Source organism: Balaenoptera borealis (assembly GCF_965194805.1).
Source record: "Balaenoptera borealis genome assembly, chromosome: 4".
Taxonomy (NCBI): Eukaryota; Metazoa; Chordata; class Mammalia; order Artiodactyla; family Balaenopteridae; genus Balaenoptera; species Balaenoptera borealis.
The window spans coordinates 125,540,524-125,559,840 of NC_138861.1; the positions used below are offsets into that span (position 1 = coordinate 125,540,524).

The 19,317-nt window shown below is 36.9% G+C and overlaps 1 protein-coding gene and 1 long non-coding RNA gene across 4 annotated transcripts in view; one reads left to right on the top strand and one right to left on the bottom strand.

Annotated features, from left to right (window-relative positions):
* The window catches only part of LOC309627547 (bifunctional heparan sulfate N-deacetylase/N-sulfotransferase 4), an 865,109-nt gene that overhangs the window by 534,212 nt on the left and 311,580 nt on the right, over positions 1-19,317 (bottom strand). The window lies entirely within an intron of this gene.
* On the top strand, positions 3,172-8,729 carry LOC309627635. The gene is made up of 2 exons (XR_014243878.1): positions 3,172-7,999; positions 8,031-8,729. It is a non-coding gene; the product is annotated as an uncharacterized lncRNA (long non-coding RNA).

Here is a 19,317-nt window from a genome sequence, read left to right on the forward strand (position 1 = left end):
TGGGGAACAAAATGTTGATTTCCTCTAGGTAACTTCTGGCAAATTTTACCATGCATGTGACAGAGAGCTAGGTTCTCATTTTTCAAGTTCCTGATGCACTAGTTTTACTACCTTGGGGCTGGTTGATAGTGTTCATTTGCATTTCAGCATCAATTGTACATTCCTCTTTTTATTCTTTTTTGCCAACTTTATTGATTCTCCTCTATACTGATTGAAGGTCTTATTTATTCTTCTGCCATTTTATAAGGTTTGATTATAATAGAAGACAATTTCATAGACTGCTCTTCCATTAACTCTCTGCTCTCTTTGTTATGAATTCTACTGCAATATAGCAATTTTTAGTAGGTGTAAGTGTCCTGCATAAATTTGTAGATTTTGTATTTTTATTTATTTATTTTTATAAATTGATTGATTGATTGATTTTTGGTTGCATTGGGTCTTCGTTGCTGCTCACTGGCTTTTCTCTAGCTGTGGTGAGTGGGGGCTACTCTTTGTTGCGGTGCACGGGCTTCTCATTGCGGTGGCTCCTCTTGTTCCGAGCACAGGCTCTAGGCACACAGCCTTCAGTGGTTGTGGCACGTGGGCTCAGTAGTTGTGGCTCACCGGCTTTAGAGCACAGCCTCAGTAGTTGTGGTGCACGGGCTTAGTTGCTCCACGGCATGCGGGATCTTGCCGGACCAGGGCTCGAACCTGTGTCCCCTGTATTGGCAGGCTGATTCTTAACCAGTATGCCACCAGGAAAGTCCTATTTTTATTTATTTTAATTATGAGTGCAACAGAATCAGAAATCAAAACTCAGTTGTTGCTCAGTAGCCTGACATACTTGGTAGTATCAAAGTATTTGGCTAGTTTTTATTGTATCAGAAATATTCACTTAAATTTTTTTGATGTGTAATCACAAGTACACACAAATAAATTCTTCCAGAAATTCTCAGTAGAAGTGATGTAATAACCTATATTTCTTTGGGCATTCTCCATAAACATCAGCAACAGCATTTTTAATGTTACATGCCTGGGAAAAGGTCATTTTGCTTACTTAAGTCCGTGATATCACTTTGTCAATTGCTTCTATAACGGAAGGATTGCTTGTTTTTACCCTGGCTAAAGCAAAGGCCTGAAGTTCATTGCCTTGGATAACTGCCTAGCATTACACAGAATGTTGAATCTCCTCCTCTTGCCTTTTTATACCAGCAGATTCCCCACCCTTTTGCCTTTAATGATCTTTTTGAGATCATATTTAAGCCCTCTCTTTTTCCTCAACTAATTAGAAATATTTCTGTATCGTAGGGAACCCCGAGATTGCATAGTATTGATATAAAACCAGGGAAGCTATTAATACTAGAGAAGGTTACTGTGAAACCTTGGAAAATGGCAGTACAAAGCATTGCTACTAAATGTGCTCCCCAACTCTGTACCAAACACTAATGTCTCTAAAATCAAATAGCTCTTTGAAATATGAGAGTTAGTATAAAAAATGTGGTCCAATGGAATGAAAATAGTTACAAGACGTTTTTCCCTTAGATCAAATGATATCTGGGAGACCACAGGTAGAATATCCCAGGGCACACACTCATGAATAGAGACTCTGGAGAATCACTGCCTTGAGCAGATCTATGCAGTGTAGAAAGGAAAGGTGGCATTCTCCCTGACTCTCAAGAGGCTGAAAATTAGTAAATCAGATAGACAGAAACCTCTCTAACCTTAAAGCTAGGAAAGCTCTAAAGTTTCTATCCAACATTAGGAGGAGAAAAGTTTCCTCTTAGTTCCTGGACAAGGGAACTGACAACTTCTAAGCTGGTGTAGCTCTAGTCCACAGAGAGGGAGTTCCAATAATTCTTACCCCTCTTGGGGTCCATTTAAGTTAGTACCTGAAGCCACGCTCCAAGGAGTAGTCAAAAACCTCTGATAACGTACCTAATGTGTTCTAGCAGACAGAAAAAAAGAAAAACAAAAACAAAAAAGAAAACAAACTGAACATATCAAACAGATAAATCATAGTAAAGTGGAATTTTTGGAAGAGAGAGGTGGCAACTTGAACAACAATGAGAGGAAAAGAGAGACAGAGAGGGAGATTGATTTTAGGATGTAAAATAAAAACCAAAGCCAAACTTAGTAAAGAGAAATTTTACTTGAAAGGATATTGTAGGGACTTCCCTGGTGGCACAGTGGTTAAGAATCTGCCTGCCAATGCAGGGGACACAGGTTCGAGGCCTGGTCCGGGAAGATCCCACATGTCACGGAGCAACTAAGCCAGTGCGCCACAACTACTGAGCCTGCGTGCAACAACTACTGAAGTCCGCGTGCCTAGAGCCCATGCTCTGCAACGGGAGAAGCCACCACAATGAGAAGCCAGCACACTGCAACGAAGAGTAGCCTCCACTCGCTGCAACTAGAGAAAGCCCGCACGCAGCAATGGAGACCCAACACAGCCAAAAATAAATACATAAATAAATAAATTGATTTAAAAAAATATAAGAAGTGGATAGAAAGTTTAAAAAAAAAAAAAGAAAGGATATTGTAAGAAGAGGAAAGGTACTATTTCAACAAGGGTGAGGCACTATTGCAAAAGGGAGAACATTCTGATCATAAGAGCAGCAAGTATCTCAAGGATTTTTCTTTTATAGAGCAGACGGAACAAGGTTAGAAGACCAAGCATGGGCAAGTGGGATGAATGGAAGTGGCATAACTGGACAGAAGATCAGAGAATGTTTTACCTGAAGGCCAGCCTATTCTCAGGGGAGGCTGAGGGGGGCTGATAGCTGGTTCAGGCTGAAGGTGGGCCAAGTTCAGGGACCTCTGGGAAGCAGAGAAAATTAACCAGAGTTTGCTTAACAAGTGTTTTGTTCCAACTGATCAGACAATCTTTTATGAGACAAAGAATGGGAATTTGAAGGAGCTGTGTCTCGTCTAGTTTTAAGTACACGTGGAGATGTCCATGAGTTTTATCTGTCATATGGGTTTGAGTGGTTCTTTGTAGTAAACCCTTTTTTACAACACAACGGGTGAGGAGATTTCTTAACCTTCACTCTTTTCTAGGATTACAGGCCTCAAGTAAGGTTCAGTATTGTCAGGGAGTGTTTTTATAGCACAAAACAGTCTGTGGAACTTAAGAAATATATTTCCTGTAAGCAATCATGAGATAAATTGAAAGAATTTTCACTAGTGGATAGATCAATTGTTACGTGGAAGATTAAATGGAAGAAATATCATAACACTTAGGGTAAAATTCCAGAAAGGTAAAAATCATGAAGAAAGAGACAAAATAATTAGAGCAGATAATGACAATTAATGTAAAAACATTTTTTAAAAAAAGTTATGAATGATATTTTAAAAGAATCAAATTAAGGAGAGGCAAACAAAATAAATTATAAATTCAAAAATCTTTTGAAGTGAAATTCTGCTGTTTTAAATTTTTTTCCAAGTTCAGGGTAAGACTGGAAAGAACACACCCACACACACAAGCATATATTGCTAAAAATTTTCAACTCCATGGATAAACAAAAAAGCTTACAAGCTTTCAATTAGAGAAAATAAATGATTTGTAAAAGTAGAAATAATAAGGCTGATACTAGGTTTCTTATCTGCAAAACTGGAAGCTAGAAGACTGAATAGCATCTACATAATAATGTAAAAATAAGCCTGAAACTCAATATCTTTTATGCAACTAAGAAATATATCATTCATCAATCAGGGTGATAAAAAGATATTTGCAAAGTTCAGGGATCCAGAGATTATATCACTTACGCCCTTATCTGAAGAAAATATTTTGTAAAAAGTCATAAACAAAACAGTGCATTAAGCCAAACTAGAACTGGAGATAGGGGAAGACGAAGAATTGTGGTGAGTAATCAGCGTTTCTGTCCTCTCTCGCTCTCATCTCCCCGTGTATGTGTGTTTAAATCTAAGATAGTATTAATGAAATGTCTCAGCTTGTAACATTTCTGCTGAAAAGGATTTTTAAAATCTAGTACACATATTACAAGGAAAAACAGAATAATAGAAACTGGGTCAAACATCAAAGCCCAGATGGGAGGAAGGTGAGGAGTGAAATCTTTTACAGATCATAGCAGGGCAGGTAAAAATTCAAAAGTTACATTAGTCTAAGAGTTCCTTCTGTGCAGTAGAACCACCAGATTAACTAGTGGGAAAGAGGACAATTAATAGTAATATGTATCAAACTGGCCAAAATAAAAATCTCTTCAAACAAGAGAATTAAAATGTGATAAAAAATAAATCTAATATATATATTAGATTAGTATAATCCATAAAATATCAGAGATTATCCTACTGGGTTAAAGTAAATAAACAGCTCTACATTGCTTAAAATAACTTTTAAACAAAGTGCAAAATAAAAGTTAAAGAACTTTACAGATGCACAATAGATAACCACATAGAAATAAATATTAAGTGGCACTAAACATCAAATAAGTGTTAATTCAAATGATATGATTTTTAAATAGGTTAAAGATGGGTACAGTGTATTGATAACAAAGCTCAATTTAGGAATTAGATATAACATTCATAAATTAACATACACCTCAAAATACCAACTACAGTATGTCCCCTACATACGAATCTTCAAGTTGTGAACTTTCAAAGATGTAAACATTTGTTCTCATGTCCAATCACATAAGTTAGTTCACGTGTCTGGCATACATTGTCACCTGCGTGCATCCTCTACAAGTGGTTGTGCTTTTGTGCACTTTACTGTACAGTACTGTATAGAATACAGTAGTACAGTATTTTTATTTCAAGCCCAGGATGTCTGGAAGCAAGCATAAAAGCAGCAGTGATGTAGCTGGTACTACAAGTGCGAAGTGATAAAGATGGAAACAAAAGTGAAAATGATTGAGAGAGTGGAGCAACAAGAGGTAAGAAGTAACTGAAGAACAGAAGAGATTCACAACACAAGAAATGGCAAGGGGATTTTCTTTATTTGAGGAGACACTGTTAGTTTTTGAGGCACAGGACCCGAATGTAGAACTGCACAAGAAGGTTGCAGCAGCCGTTCAGAATGCAATCCCGTGCTACCATGTCACCTATGATGAGAAAAAAAGAGCTACTACCCAGACATCACTGGATCGTTTTTTCAAGAGTAGATAGAATTGAATCCAGCAAGGAACCAGAACCTGTGCCATCAATGTCAGGCATGAGTGAAATTGCAGCTTGCCCTCCATCTCCTACTGCTGACGATCCTTCAGCTCTACCATCTCCCACCTCCTCTCCCTCCTCCAGTCAGGAACTCTTCTTACCTTTTCACTTGATGCCAGCCCCTGTATGCCAGCTGTTGTACTGTGCTACTGTACTTTTCCAGGTACTGTGCTGTAAGATTAAAAATGTTTCCTTTATTTTTCTTGTTTGTTTGTTTTTTATGTATTATTTGTGTGAAAAGTATTATAAACCTATTACAGTACAGCACTATATGGCCGATTGTGTTAGTTGGGTACTTAGGCTAACTTTGTTGAACTTATGAACAAATTGGAATGGAACTCGTTCGTATGTAGGGGACTTTCTGTAAATGTATGAAGTCAATACTATTAAAAATTCTATGTAAAAAAGGAAAATAAAGCTTTGAAAGGGAGATATTAGTACACATTATTTTATAATTGGACAGCTTAGACAGCCCAAAGTAACTCATTATATATTTAAAATATAATCAAGTTTTAAATTGCATTAACATATAGCAATTCCTGTATCTATTTTTGAATGAGGAATATCTATTTTTTGTATGTCGATGGAACATTTCCACATATGTTTAGCAAAAGAAAAAAAAGGCTTAGCAAATTATCTGTGATCACTATACCCCAAAATAAAAATAAATATTGAAAATATAACAAATATATTACCATTTTCAAATTAATACTTAACTTCTGAATTACCCTAGATAGAAGAGATCAACCCTAAAATTCAATCTGCCTAAAAAGCAATGGAAAGGAGATCACATTTTGCACCAGCACTTAAGCCTGAGGAATTTTGAGGAACACTGTCACTGTAAACTTAATTAGGTGGTGATTCCAATTTTGGCTGAAGCAAATTAACAAAGTCCCTGAAACTTGGTATGAAGCAAATAGGCAAATGTATTTTTCCCCTTCTAATTGGCAAGGAGGGTTAGAGAATGAAAAATGAGAGGAAGAGAGATATCACTTCCTCTGTGTTGCACTATATCTCTCAGCGGTTACATTTCCTCATGGCTCCACCTCTTGCCTGACTGGCCTACCATGAGTCTGGCTTATCTCTTTGTATTAGTTTGTTTGGACTGCCAAAAAAGTTAAACCAACATGAATTTATTTTCTCACAGTCCAAGATAAAGGTGTCCTCAGGTTTGGTTTCTCCTGAAGCCTCTCTCCATGTTTAACAGATGGTCACTTTCTTGCTGTGTCCTCACATGATCTTTCCTCCATGCATGTGCATCTCTAGTGTTTCTTTGTGTGTCCAAATTTCCTCCTCTTATAAGGACACCAGTCAGATTGGATTAGGGCGCAACTTAATGGTCTCATTTTAACCTAATCAAATTTTAAAGGCCCTATCTCCTAAACAATCGCATTCTGAGACACTAGAGGTTAGGGCTTTAATATATGAATGCTAAAAGAACACAATTCAGCCCACAACATTCTTCTATTTGGTTTAGCCTAGGAGAGGTAATGGTATCTGGTGGCAGTTAATCACCAATCCTCTTCTGTTAGCTTTCCTGCTCTTTGATCAACTTTGCTGTTTATTTTTAGAAACATTTTAAAATTATACTTCACTTCATTATCAATTTTGACACTTTAAGAATAAGTAACCTACACAGTACCTCATCTAATTTCTTACATAACTCTTACATCTGTTAATCACTAACATGTTTTGATTATTACCATTATGATGACCAAGCCCTCAGACTAGATACATGTGCTTTGTAGATGCCTCAGATGTAAATGATTTTTTTTTTCCTGTTTTAAAATTTGAATAGTATCATTTTTCACTGTTTTCTATGACAACAACATGACCTACATGAAAATTAGGTTAGAAACTAGCCCTGATAGGCTGGCTACTCAGTGTCATTCTCAGCATAATTATACTCATCACAAAAACTTCCTAGTGACTTAATGACTATGGATCAAGAAATATTAAGATTATTAAGATATATTAACAAAACAAAATAAGCACTGAGGCTGGAGGGTTCTAGTCAAGATTCAATGGACTATGTTTTGTTTTGTTTTTTTTTAATTTCTCTAAATTTTTATTAATTTTTTTTTTTTTTTTTTACAGCTCCATCCTCTTGTGAAAAGTAAAGACTTTGAAGATGAACAAATCAATTACATGGTTTTTTAAATAGCAATTAATCCTTATTACAGAGAACAATAAACAAAAGATCTGTGGCACGGTATCTTTGGAAAGATCTTTTGCAAATTTTTCTTCTAAAAAGGAAAACTATAATTCTCACAGATCACGTATGTCTCTTTCAAAGGACTGTACAAGGCAGCTAAGTTTTATTCACAAAAGCCCCAAGTTTCAGTTCCATTGCTGAAGTAGATAAAACACATGGAGTCCCCCTTGTCTGTGTTGCACATCTTCCCACTGAGCGCATCACTGCTTCCCTATCCTACATACAAAACCATTGTGTGGACTAGATAGCTGGCACATTATTACACAATAATTAAAGAAAAATTCATATTATTTTAGAGACAGACCAGTGATCTTCATTTATCAACTGGACGATTTATTCTTTTTTAAACAATTTTAATAATACCAAGATTTGACTTTCCTCTAAAGTTATAAGAAAGCAAAAAATATATAATATAATATAATATATAATGGTAATAAATAAAAAAAGGCAACCCTGCTCAGGTATCATCCAAAACATGATCACATTCAGGAAAAGGAAAAAAAAAAACAAAAAACACAAGATTTGGGACACACGGGTATGAACACACACACCAACATGAACAGTGTATACTTAGTATCTGAGGAGGGGATATGCAGTAATTTTAACAATACATGTTGATGGCCTGAACAAAAGGCGAGTACTGCCTTTTGTTCTTAAACAAAAGTTAATTAACAAAAGTTAATATTGCCTGTATTCAGCATCACTTAAACATCTACTTGTAAGCAAAGCAAGTTATCTTCCTTAGGTCAGCCACTGCCTGGTCTGACCAGTGCAGCTCGGCTAGCCTCGCTGTCAGTGGTCTTATTTCTCTGTCCTTCCAGGTCGATACAGTAATATCTAGGCTCCCAGGGAGCTGTAAGTTTCCTTCCTGCCGTCTTGGGTAGAGAAATACAGGCACTTCTCTACCCAGCACAGTACCTGTTGATATCCAACACACCGCGAACAGAATAGAGTGGCTTTCCCCAGGACAACAGGAAATTTACAGCTACCTTAAGAGAGGTGGTAGATGGGTGCTTGTCAACGCCTCATAAATACGAACTAAAGAGCATGGCCAGTGGTCACAATTCATTCTCGGATTTTCGGTGACTGACACAACTGGATTGGATATTTGAGGTGTATATGGTAGAAATACCACTTGCAATGTTTGAAGGAAAATCCCCAACACCATGTTTGTTATTCTGCCACTCCGCCTCCCACAAACAAAATGACAAAAGTATAGGAAAAAAACCTGCATCCACAAATTCTAAGTAGGACCAAACACAAGAGGCAACCACTAGAGCAAGAGAGAAAGGGACCAAGTACCACTATAATCCTGACACCCCTCCACAACTACAATGAGGAAATCTCTACATCTGTGTTTCTAGGACTGTGTTTTAATTGTTTGCAGTTCCTCTAATTCTTATAGTCTTTTCTTACTCTCGGCAAAAGACTTCTATACTTTCACTGCTCATTATAAAATAAAGACATAAAACAATGGTTGTAACAATAATGTTGTGTAACAAACCATTGCAAAGCTCATTAGCTTAAAATAATAATCATTACTCTCACGTATCTGCGTTTCTGTTGATAGTTGGCTGGTCTAAGCTGGACTTGCCTCCAACCTCCAGGTTGGGCCCAGATCTGCTATACGTGTCTTTTTTTTTGATCATTGGCCAGACAAGGGTATGTTTTTTTATTACAAGATGGAAGAAGAAAAAGAAGCAATTTCACTGACACAAGTACATTTCAAGCCTTTGCTTGCATTTAGTCTGATATAACATCCTATTGGCCAAAGCAAGTCTTACGATGAGCCCAAAGTCAACAGGCAAGGAAGCTCTCTTTTCATCTGGGGACAAACTTCAAAGTCACATTATAAAATGAGTAAACAGAATGGGCGGGGGGGAATATTTGGGAATAATGGATATTTTGCAGATGTGACTAAATATTAACAAGTTCTTAGATTTTATAGACAGCGTTCAGTATTTAATTCAACCGTCAACATTATTCTCAGAATATTACAATTAGCTTCATATTATCAATGTGATGGCTGAAGCCCAAGGATCTAACTATTTACATATACCTGCTTGTATGTGCACATTGTAAATATCATGGTTTAACCATTCACAGAAGCCTCTCCCTGTCCTTTCTACCCTTCATATCTCTGCTTGACATTTTAAATAGAAAGAGAAGGTTGATCAGCCACTTCCTACTAATTATAAGATAAAGGATACTACAGAGGATGAATTAAAGCCTGATAGCTACTAAATTAATCTATTGCGTCGAGATGAAGTTGTTCTTTTATACAAAAGCAAATCTCAGGTCATAAATTTTATTGCTTCAAAAGCTTAATTCTTTACAATCAAGTCTTAAATGATTCTTCAAAAATATTTATGAGAGGAAAAACAACTGGTTGATCACTGGAAATAAGCCTATGTCTTGGAGAATACTTTTGAGCAGAATGCTCAAATTACATGAGTTTTAATATTCTATCCTTGAAGAGAGGATATATTTATTTACTCTTTGAAGCTTTATTAACTGAATTATACTAGGGATTTTAAAAAATTTGATTACTTGTTTAGTTTCATAGCACTAGTTGAAAGTGGATGTGCAGATGGAAAAAAAATCCTGTCAGGAAACAAAAAATAAAATACCCAGTGATAGCTTTGTAACATTCAAAAGAAACAGTCATGAGTTTTATTTTAGAGTCAACATTTCTAAAATATAGAATGTTGATTATGTAAAACATTGCTTAAAGTAAATTCATATAAATTTATTATACTCAAATATAATATTTTTGGCAAGGAAAGATTTTATTTGACACATAGTTAAATGTATACTACAAATAAATTATCATTCAAAGGGTAATGAGCAACAAGCCATGCTGAAGCATCATTGCTTTTTGTTTTGTTGGGGATTTGTTTTTTTGCAAAATTTGCCTTTGAGTGGCCATCACTCACAACGATGCCATAATATATTTGTTGAATAAATGCAAAAAGCATTCAAACTTAAAATATCCACTCTGACCATATGCTTATTCTTTTCTACTAAGAGTCTTCCTGTCTTCATTATGAACCCCAGCTTCTCAACTCTCCCCAGTCTGTAAATTTGTATCATCTTTGAGAGAATTCCCTTGCTTTCCCTTTGTGGCTGGGTAAACTTTCTTTAAACCTACTTAGTACTTAAACTTTTGAGTCCTTACTTGAGTGTGGAGATCAGAATCAGTTTTCTCTTTTGCTAGTTCCATTATAAAGCAATTACTATCTACTGACTGCTCACTGCTCTTTACTAAGCCATTGATTCATTTTAAACTCTCTGTCACATTTCCCTTAGCTATTTTTCTAGATATTTCCATGCTACTAAAGTTTCCAACCTCCTGTCCATCACTACTGCTGAGCAGAATACCCTGTATTATATATGGCAGATGGTAAAGACCATGCAGTGTAACTTCCTTTCTCTTTCTCTGAAAAATATCTATTTCTTTTTTCATGTAATCACTGAGGAAAACAGTGTTCATTCTTACCATGAGTATTATCTCACCCTCCCACCCCGAATCTATCTTCTCCAACATCTTTTATGAGTCATACCTCTTACTTATCCTCTAATACTTATTTCCTCTTTCTCCTGGTACTATCTGCTGTCTACATACATTTTCAAGGAATCCTAAAAAGGAAACTTGTCCTTGATCTTGTTAGAACCTCGAGATATTATCCTGTCTTAAGCTTTGCAACAGACTTCTTCGTCCAGTAATGCTCATTTATGTGGGAAACAGATGGGAGTAAGGACCTTTAGCAAATCTGAGTTTTGCAAACCTCAGATCTGTGAAACTCAGATAAAGTCTTTTGTCTTTCAGAGTTTGCCATACCTTTTGTCTTTGTCCAGAAAATACTAAGGACTTAGGGTACTAAAATGCATTGGGAAATATGGAAGGTTTAGTCTCTGGAAGGCTTGATGGCAGACTCATTTGCAATGGATGTCTCCAAAAGGAATACTCTGAAATGGCCTTCATTTCCAAGTAAGATGGCTGTGGCTTGGATGAAAAACTAGGCTTGCTTAATCTGGGCATGTCCACAAAGATTTAAGTCTACAGAGTTTGTCTTAACAGAAAACAGGATATTGTGGTCCATTATCAAAATTTCCTTAATTTGTTTCCTTAATTTCCTCCATTGCTGCAAATGGATACCTGGTTTTCCTGATGACTCAGTGTGAGGTTAGGTGTGTTTCTCCCTTGTTGGCAAGTGAGACTAAGATGTTGAAGGGGAAGAGATTGAGACAACACCACCGGTGAGCTAAATACTTACAGAGTAATTATTTTCCCCACAACACAAATATATCTTCCTAGGACTTTAGAGTAATTTAATGTCACAAAAGTGTGTGGCATTCATAAACTTGAAGATAAAAATGGATGACAAAGAAAAAAAAAAACAAACACAACAAACTGAGCATTACTCTTAGTATGATAGATTGCAAATATAATCCTTATTCATAACATGCTTGCAAAAGGGAATAATAAATCATATACAAATGAGGACTGCTTTATATAGTGTGTAATTACTTTATGGGATGCATTATCATACCATGCTAAATTGAATATATAACTAGATACCTAAAAGGTTTTACAGAATTTATTAATGATAGAACACAGGCATGTGAAAGCTGAAATGTCAAGTCAAAGTCAACAAGCCTCTGAGTTAAAGTTTGTCCACTTCAGCACTATCACTCTTTTGGGTGGGATAATTCCTTGTTACTGAATCGGCTCTGTACATTATAGGATGTTCAACAGTATGCCTCTCTCTACCCACTAGGTCACTACATGCCAGTATCAATGCTCTACTCCAGTTAAGACAACCAAAAATATCACCAGACATTGCAAAATATCTGTGGTGCCCATCTCATCACCAATTGACAACCATGGCTATAAGTGTAATGCTAATCTTAAAGGCTGCTAACTATGCTGGTGCTTCCTGTGAACTGTGTATTAACAGGAGGGAACTGAACAACAATTTTTAAAATTCTTTTGTTCTCTCTCTAGGAGACTGTTAACTAAAAGAGAAATGATAGAAAAATATTTATTTATATGTATACATCTTCCTTGCTTTTGCATAGAGGCACAAGCATACACATATATACAAATAACATCTAAAATTCTACCAACAAGCCTAAAATTATAGTGCATCAAATTATGATTACTTTTAATGTCTTTATCCTTTCTGTTCATTAAAATTTAAGGGTTATGGTAAACCTCTTAATTTAAATTGGTCATGACTGATTATCAAGGGGTAAATTCAGTAAATCTTAAATAATCTTCCTCTGGCCACTCTTCATGCCTATTGCCTGAGAATCCTCCTCTCCACAAGGCCAAATCTTAACCTGAAACTTGGCATTTTTAACTTTATCTTGTCTCTAGATCAGGTTATTGTTTTCCTTGTTGCTGTTTCCCCCTCAGTATCTGGTCTCTTTTGCCAGTGTTTATATTTCTCAAATGGATGGCAATTTCAGGAATGACAAGAGGTCCTGAGAAATCAACCATTCTGCTCAGACAAAACCAAAACAATATTTTAATTTTAATATTTTTAATCTTCAGATTCACAATGTACAAATTCTAAAAATTTGAAGGAATATAAAAGTAAAATTTACACTTGCTCTTGAGCAATGCCAAATAATTATTCTGCTATTTAAACTCTCTTTTATTCACTTATGAATCATTTCCTGAGTGCTCTACTGCATGTAATGTGTGATGTAACATGCTAAGAAATACATGAACATGGCAAAGACAGGCTCCTGCCATTGAGGAACTTGTCAGTCAAAAATCATGCCAGATATGATTTAAAGTGGAATCAAAAACTCTAAAGTGAAAACAGTTTGATTAAATTTAAATATAGAAGCTTTTATGTTTGGTTGAGGGGATCATGAACAAAACTTACTAAGAAGAAAAACCTTGAAGTAATTCAAGTATGAGTGATTGCTTTAGTAAGTGCTTAAATATATTATAATCATAATAAATTAGTCCCGCTTTTAATATTTCTCCATTCCATTCATTTTAGATACTGCAACCTTTTCATCCTTTCTAATTCTAATTCCTATCTTTCAATGTTTTTGCCCTCAAATTCTCCTAAAATATTCTCACTGCAGCAAAATGAAGAATTCATAAGTCTTTGTTTGACATTCTATAATCCCTTTCTACTTTTATTTCCAATTTAATATTCTTAGATTTCATAATGAAGATAATTTTCATTTTTAAGAAAGACAACAAAACCCATACATTTTAGACAACTAAGCAGTACTATTAAAGATTTGATAAAATACATGGTATTTTGTCTTGAGAGTATCTTTTAAAATTTTTATACCTACTAATTCTTTATATCTTTTTATAGAATATTAAATTTACTTTTGCTTTTTCTATTTATGTCTGTATGACTCGAATAAGTTTGCAGTTTTAATGGCAATGTTTAATCTGAGGTACAACTATTAACAGTGCATTTAGGTTCAATGAACTGTGACATTATCAGTAGAATGTAAAGGCAAAATTGCCATCTTATCAAAGAATGTCTCACAGCACTGAATTTTGTGTTAAAAAAAATGAACTACATAAGAAGTTGAAAACACTGTAATCTCAAACAGGATGGAGCAAAATGCACTGAATTTACATTGTAATTATCAACTTTCAATTACTACATGTTCACAGAATTACAACTTTGTACATGTGAAACTTCATATAATAAATTATTAAGTTCTTCACCTATATTAATTTTATAGAGAAAATTGCAGTGAAAATACTACTACAAAAGTAAATACTACCTTCGTAGGTATAAGGTTAGTATTGATAATATAGTAATAGTACTACATTAATAAAGTATATTAGTTTGCCAGGGCTGCTGTAACAAAATACCACAAACTGGTGTTTTCAGCAACAGAAATGTATGGTCTTAGATTTCTGGAGGCTAGAAATCAGAACTCAGTGTCAGCAGGGTTGGCTCCTTCCAAGGGCTAAGGGAAAGATCTGTTCAGGCCTCTCTCCTTGGTTTGTAGATGGCTTCTTTCTGTCTCCTCACATTGCCTTTCTCTATAAATGCCTGTCTCTCTGCAAAGTTTCCTTTTTCATTAGGACATCAGTCATATTGTATTAGAGCCTACCCTAATGACCTGACTTTAACTTAATTACCTCTCCTATTACGTCTAAAATGACCTGACTTTAACTAAATTAAAACATTTCAGTGACTCTAAAAAAGTCACTTTGAGGTACTGGGGATTAGGACTCTGACATACCTTAGTTTGGGGAAACAATTCAACCAAAATATAACATAGGGATATCTCAATTTTTAAAAAACGGAGTAACGAACTAACATGATTTTCATAGGAATACTTTAAAAAATATTTTTCAAGGACTCAGGCTTTAAAATAAAAAAAAACTTTAAATTAAAAATGCAAAAATATTTTAAAAATAATAAGATGTAAAATAGTAATAAAAGGAGACCACTTTTTTTTGTTTTGTTTTCTGTATTTTGTCAACTAACTGAAGTTGAACACCACTGCTATTGTAGTTCAAGAAGAAAAAATGTGCCTTAGGCTTTCTCCAACATTTATAGTTGAAATATGTTCTAAGTAATTTTTTACTACTTACAAGATGTATGGAAAATTCTTAACAGCACTTTGAAAAAAAAATAGTATCATTCAAAAAAAAATCTCTAAAAATGGGCAACTTTCTCATCATTCAGTTCTCTAGCTTCCTTTTCTGAGTTGTTGGAATGTTTATCTAAATATATGTATTGATGGTAGAGTTTCAATTTATTTGTCCTAGTAGGATCAAACATGCTTTGAGGAAAATGACACTTTCGGTAAAAGCAAAATCCTGATATAATGAAGAGGTTGAATTTAAAAATTTCTAAGCATACATTTCCAAACTATCCTGACCATGAAACATGTCACCCTTGAGTAGTATCACATCTTTAATCTGGACAGTAGACAGTTTGAACTACATGGAATTGACAGTATTTGACAATTTTTGACCCACAGAAAACAATGTCATTTGATTTAATCTGGCATTGATGAAAAACAGGGAAGTTAGTGGTTCACAATCCTCCCCTCCCTAAAAGGAGTCCAGGGGGGAGGTGGGCCTGGCTGGATGATATACTAATCAAGGCCCCTTCTTACCCAATATCACCACACCTTAAGAAAAGAGAAAAAACAAAATCAGACACTAAGAGCATGCAAAGACCGATCCAAAGACCGTGGATTAGAATGCATCACTGTGTAGTTAAGAATTAACTTTACCCCAAGAGAGGTCTGGCCTTTGTCCCAGCTCCTAGGAGGTAACCTTTGAAATTTCACACTTGATAGGATTCTTTGTTATTCATGGTTAGTCCCTCAGATCACACCTGATAGTTTATGCTAATGAGGTGACTTATAGTGGGCCCCTAGGTAGTTTATTCTAACACAGTGACTAAGGGTGGGGGCTGGCCATATCAGAAAGGTCAACCATATTCGAGGGTTGGGGTTTTGAGCCACGTGATATTTGTTCAACTTCTGGTGTGGGGATAGGGCTGTAGATGAATTCAACCAAATGAGCAAAAATTTAATCAATCATACCTAGGTAAAAGGAGAGCTTTTCTGGTTGGTAATATTCTGATAATCATCACACTTGGATGCTGGAAGGATACCATATTCCTGAAGATGATGAAAGTTTCACATTTGGAACTCTCCAGTCTTTACTCTGTGTTTCTTATTCTTTGGCTGATTGTAATTTGTATAATTTTGCTATAATAAAACTGTAATTGTAAGTAGTGGTATAGAAATTTTCTGAGTTCTGTGAGTCATTCTAGGGAGTTATCAAATCTGAAGCCCTCTCTGGAGACCCATACCTTTGCAGTCAACTGGTCTGAAGTGAGGGTAACCCTGGGGAACCTTAAACTTGTGACTGGTATCAGAAGTCTTGTACAGACTTGGCAGTCTGGAAGACTTTGACTTTAACCTCTAGTTAGGCCTAACTCCATATAATCACAAATAAGTCAACCTGAGGAAATTTTAGGAGTAGAAGTGCAGGGCAAAATAGGAATTATAGAAACAGAAAAACTGAAAAGTTAGAGTGAAGAAGTACTTTAACCAATAGAGGATTGTCAGAGTGGAGGATGATGTTTATAGTTGAGTTTTTATGAGATATTATTTTCATTTATTTGAATAGTCTGGCTCCTTCACTTTAAAGGAGTTAGGATGAATTGGATATCATTTAAAACTCCAAGCCTTTCTGTAACTTTGCCTTATTCAGTCTCAGCTGAATTATAAATGGCAAATATATTTGATGCATATTTTAAAAGGGAGGTGTTTCTTTATACTGATTATTCTAAACTATCTTTTTCATGGAACCTCAATGTCTCATACTACTCAGTGGAATGAAATCTAGTCCATTTCCTGAGATGTACTCAAATTCTCTATCTGCAGCTATTGGGGAAATCTTTATGTCAAAAAAATTTCCATTTAGCAAGACGGTGGATTAGAAAGACCTTGAGCTCACCTCCTCTCAGGGACACACTAAAATCAGAACTATTGGCAGAACAATCATCGATGAAAATGACTGGAACCTACCTGAAAAGATCTTCTACAACTAAAGACATAACGAAGGAACCACAACAAGACAGGTAGGAGGGGTGGACTTGCGATATAGTCAAGTCTCATAACCCTGGTGGGCAACCCCCAAAATGGAGAATAATTACATTGCAGAAGTTCTTCCAAAGGAATGAACTGTGAACCCCATGTTGGCCTCCCCAGCCTGGGGGTCCTGTACTGGGAAGATGAGCCCTCAGAGCATTTGGCTTTGAAGGCCAGCAGGAATTACTCTTGGTAGTTCCAGAGGGCTGGGGGAAATAGAGACCTCACTCTTGAAGTGTGCACACAAAAATCTCACATACTCTGGGACCCACAGCAGAAGCAGTAATTTGAAAGAAGCCTGGGTCAGACCTATCTACTGACCTTGGAGAGTCTCCCAGAAAGGTAGGAGGCAACTGCGGCTCACCCTAGGGACACAGACACTGGCAACAACCATTTTGGAGAGCACCTTCTAATACATGGGCACTGGGGCTGGCAAGAGTCATTGTAGAATCCTCCTTGTAGCTTATTAGCCCCAGGACCCAGCCCTGCCCTGACCCAAGAGCCTGCAGACACCAGTGCTGGGATGCCTCAGGTTAAGCAACTAACTGAGCAGGGACACAGACCCACCTATCAGCAGACATGGTATCTTAAGACCCCCTGAGCCCACAGCCACCTCTGGATAAGGCCCTGCCCACCAGAGGGCCCAGGACCCAGGTCCACCCACAAGTGTGCAGGCACCAGTCCCCAAATCCCCTGGGCCCTGGCTCAGCCTTCCAGGAAGCTTGTTCTAGCCTCTGAACAAGCTTCATCCACCAGGGGGCAGACACCAGATGCAAGAAAACCACAATCTGGCAGCCAGTGGATCCAACCAGCCCACTAGCAGGCCAGACCCTTCCCTGGGACCAACTGGGCCTTGCACCTGCCCACCAGCAGGTTAGCACAAGCTTTGGGAAACCCTGGACGCTATACCCAACTGTTTCAGGAACCACCCCTCACCTCACACCGCCCCCCGCCCCCCCGCCACCAGTGATCCAACAGAAGCTCTGGGATATCAGGGCACTGCAACCAGACTCCAGTACACAGATCTGCCCATCATTCAGCACTAACCCCAGGACTTGGCTTCTCCCACCAGTGGGCAGGCAACAGTCCTGGAGTCTTCTGGACCCTGACTTCAGCCACCAGTGAGCCAGCACTAGCCCTGGGACCCTCCTGAGGTTTTGCAGTCAGCTGCCTTGTGAGCTGGTCTCACCAACCAGAGGCTGGGAGCCTCCACACAAGGCAGGGCTTGGCAACCAACTGGACTGGGAGCCAAACCAAGCCAACCAGACTGCCCACATAATTAGCCCTCCACAACAGAAGGACCCATGCAGTCCTCATAGGGGGAATCCTTAGAGCATATAGCTTGGGTGACGAGACATGGTGGGATGCACAGGACTTCTAGAAAAGGCTACTCCTCCAAGGTCAGGAAATGTAACCAACCTTCCAGATACATAAAAATGCAAACAGCAACTTAGGCAAATAAGGTAACAGAGTAACATGATCCAGAAGAAGGAACAAGATAAAATCCCAGAAGAAGAACTAAATGAACTGGAGATAGAAGTCTACCCAAGAAGGAGTTCAGGGTAATGATCAAAAAGATAATCAAAGAACTTGGGATAAAAATGGATGCATAGAGAAAGAAGTTAAAAGTTATTAACAAAGAGTTAGAACATATAAAGAACAACCAAACAGAGATGAAGAATACAATAACTGAAATGAAAAATACAATAGAAGAAATTGACAGTAGACTAAATGATACAGAGGAGCAGATCAGGGAGCTGGAAGACTGAATAGTGGAAATCACTGATGCTGAACAGAAGAAAGGAAAAAGAATGAAAAAACTGAGGACAGTTTAAGAGACATCTGGGACAACAAAAAGCACATTAATTTTTACATTAAGGGTCCCCAGAAGGAGAAGATAGAGAGAAGGGGGCTGAGAACATATTTGGAGACAGCACTACTTTACGATAAATGTTAAAGAAACTTCTCTAGGTGAAAAAGAAAAGGTCACAACTAGAAACAAGAAAATTATGAAATGAAAAAACTCACTGGTAAAGGCAAACATACAATAAAGGTAGGAAACCATCTACATACAAGGCTAGTAGGGACATTAAAAGACAAAAGTAGTAAAATATCCATAAAACATACACATGAAAAGATGCTCAACATCACTAATTATCAGGGAAATGCAAATCAAAACCACAATTAGATATCTCCTCACACCTGTCAGAATGGCCATAATCAAAAAGAACACACATGACAATTGTTGGCAAGGACGTGGAGAAAAAGAAATCCTCCTACACTGTGGGTAGGAATGTAAATTGGTGTAGTCCCTGTGGAAAACAGTATGAGGT